Below are 2,308 nucleotides of genomic sequence, written 5' to 3' on the forward strand. Positions count from 1 at the left end.
AAATCGTCAAAAGAAGCGATTTCAAGAGCAGTTAACCAACGTTTAAAATGAACAGACAAATCCCTCGCCATCTCCACATAGGTTTGACCTTGTTTCTGCTCAAAGGACCTAAAATGCTGTCGATAGGCCTCTGGCACCAGTTCATATGCCCTAAGTACCGCCGATTTTATCTTACTATAGCTAGAGCTATCCTCAAAACATAGGGAGGAATATGCAGACTGTGCTTTTCCTGTGAGAACACACTGAAGCATCAGTGCGCAGTCTGCTTCAGGCAAATCTCTAGCCCTAGCTACACATTCAAACAACAAAAAAAACATGTCAGGATCACTTTCATTAAAGTGCGGCAGCAAGCGCAGGTTATTAATGTCAAAACGATGAGACCTGGGCACCTGTTCACCCTGCCCCTCACCATCTCTGGGAATAGACAGACGATGTCCCTCCAACTCTATCTTGGCTTTCTCAGATTCTTGCCGTATCCGCTCCACTGTGATTTCCTTTTCAATTCCCAAGGCATACTTTACTCTGTCATGTTCCAGCTGCAACAACAACAATTCCTTCTGCTGCTCAAAAGAAAGTGCACTAGCCTGAAAAAGAGGTTTTAACAAAACACCCTCTTCCTTTGCAGCAAACACTCCTGTCTCACTCAATGTCGACACTATAGAGTCTTTGATGTTCTCCTTCATCCTCCTATCACCGACAATAGTCACCGAGAAATGCTCAGCAATCAAGAGCAGCTGCTCTCTTGAAAAAGTGCCAAGAGACTCCTGAGACGGAGCTTCAATAAATGCCTCTACGTCAGTCATATTAATTTAGACCGGGCCCTCACCGGAATACAACACCGAACCTTTTACGCCGAGAGAAGAAAAAAAACAAAAAACAAACCGGACCGACACCACAACGTTTGCTATGCGTCCAAAGTGGAACAACACTAACTTATTGATTGGAGTTTCCCCACTAACTATTACCATCCCACTGAGTAATCTCCTCCCTAGTCTTCATGCAGTTACTTGTGGTGGGTATTTATGCACTGGAGACCTATGGCAAGCCATTTGAGTATTTATTCCACATCCTTGATATCAGACGGCAGCTGTCTACACTAGTTGGCTCTTTGATTCCACTTGTTAGAGATATGGTCAAACTAGTTTGGCATTCTGCTTTACTAGTTCAATAAAACATTACACTAGTCAGTCTTTTTCAGCGACTAGTGGCACTTTTGTCCGACTAGTTAGCACATAAGCCTTACTAGTGACGCCAGGAGCAGCACTAGTTGCACNGGACCGACACCACAACGTTTGCTATGCGTCCAAAGTGGAACAACACTAACTTATTGATTGGAGTTTCCCCACTAACTATTACCATCCCACTGAGTAATCTCCTCCCTAGTCTTTATGCAGTTACTTGTGGTGGGTATTTATGCACTGGAGACCGCTGGCCCAGCAAAGCGACTAGCAGGCTAGCAACACTACTGAGACCATGGCGATGCTCCCAAGCCGTATCTTCAACCACTTTCTCCGCAACACTACACACCCCGCTCAACAATCCCAAGGGAACCGCCGCTTAACCTGCCAGGGAAAACTCTGCACGGCTCCACATACAACGCACCCGTGTCAACGAGAGAGAAAGGAAAAACAAAGCAAACAGCTGATCACGGCTAAGAACAACTGGCAAACCCTGTCCTGAAATATAATGCAAAACAAATCAAAGCCTCACAAAGTAATCTAATCAGTCCCCAAACAACGATCTGAAATCTAATGTCCTTCCCATAATGAGCCGAAACAAAGAAACCGGCCGCACTGCAAATGCGCTCCCAAAAAACTTTATACACGCGCACCAACTCCCAACACAAATCTTACCTATCCGTTGCTATATCACAGAAAAAAGAAGTGGACGAGCCCCCATCTGTCATGGCCTGGCTCTTGGCCATAACAAAAAGCGTGGGAAGGACAAGAATATGTATATAAAAAGGTATATTTATTAACAGAAGCTTAACGTAAACCAAAAAAACTAACACAAAGGAAAAACAAAAGACGAAGCGACGTAGCTGCTCCGAGGTCAGGTCCTCTGCGGGAGGAGATTGCGGGTCTCACTCAGGCCCTTTAACCCTCTGGTACCGGCCGCCAGGTGTCCTCAATCCCAGTTGATAGACCAAAGGGAAACCTTAAAGGAACATACACACACACCAGAGATAACAAGGCAGGGGTCGTCACACTCCAGAACCACTGCTAGACAATTGTAATGAACATTATGTCGTTTTATAGCATAAACTGTATGTGTAACATTGAAATGATTACCGATAATCCATACAAAA

The 2,308-nt window shown here is 44.8% G+C and overlaps 1 protein-coding gene and 1 long non-coding RNA gene across 2 annotated transcripts in view; both read right to left on the bottom strand.

Annotated features, from left to right (window-relative positions):
• LOC104965143 (uncharacterized) overlaps positions 1-1,461 on the bottom strand; it is a 2,179-nt gene extending 718 nt beyond the window's left edge. The window contains exons 1-2 of the long non-coding RNA XR_800525.1: positions 1,427-1,461; positions 1-1,035 (exon numbers count right to left, since the gene is read on the bottom strand). The exon at positions 1-1,035 is cut by the window's left edge and continues 718 nt beyond it. This is a non-coding gene — a long non-coding RNA (uncharacterized lncRNA). The remainder of the gene's footprint in view (positions 1,036-1,426) is intronic.
• Positions 1-2,308, bottom strand: part of LOC104965144 (sodium/glucose cotransporter 4-like) — a gene marked incomplete at its 5' end in the record, with an annotated part of 10,136 nt that overhangs the window by 4,544 nt on the left and 3,284 nt on the right. The window lies entirely within an intron of this gene.

This window comes from Notothenia coriiceps, unplaced genomic scaffold, assembly GCF_000735185.1.
Source record: "Notothenia coriiceps isolate Sejong01 unplaced genomic scaffold, NC01 NC01_scaffold00037244, whole genome shotgun sequence".
NCBI lineage: Eukaryota > Metazoa > Chordata > Actinopteri > Perciformes > Nototheniidae > Notothenia > Notothenia coriiceps.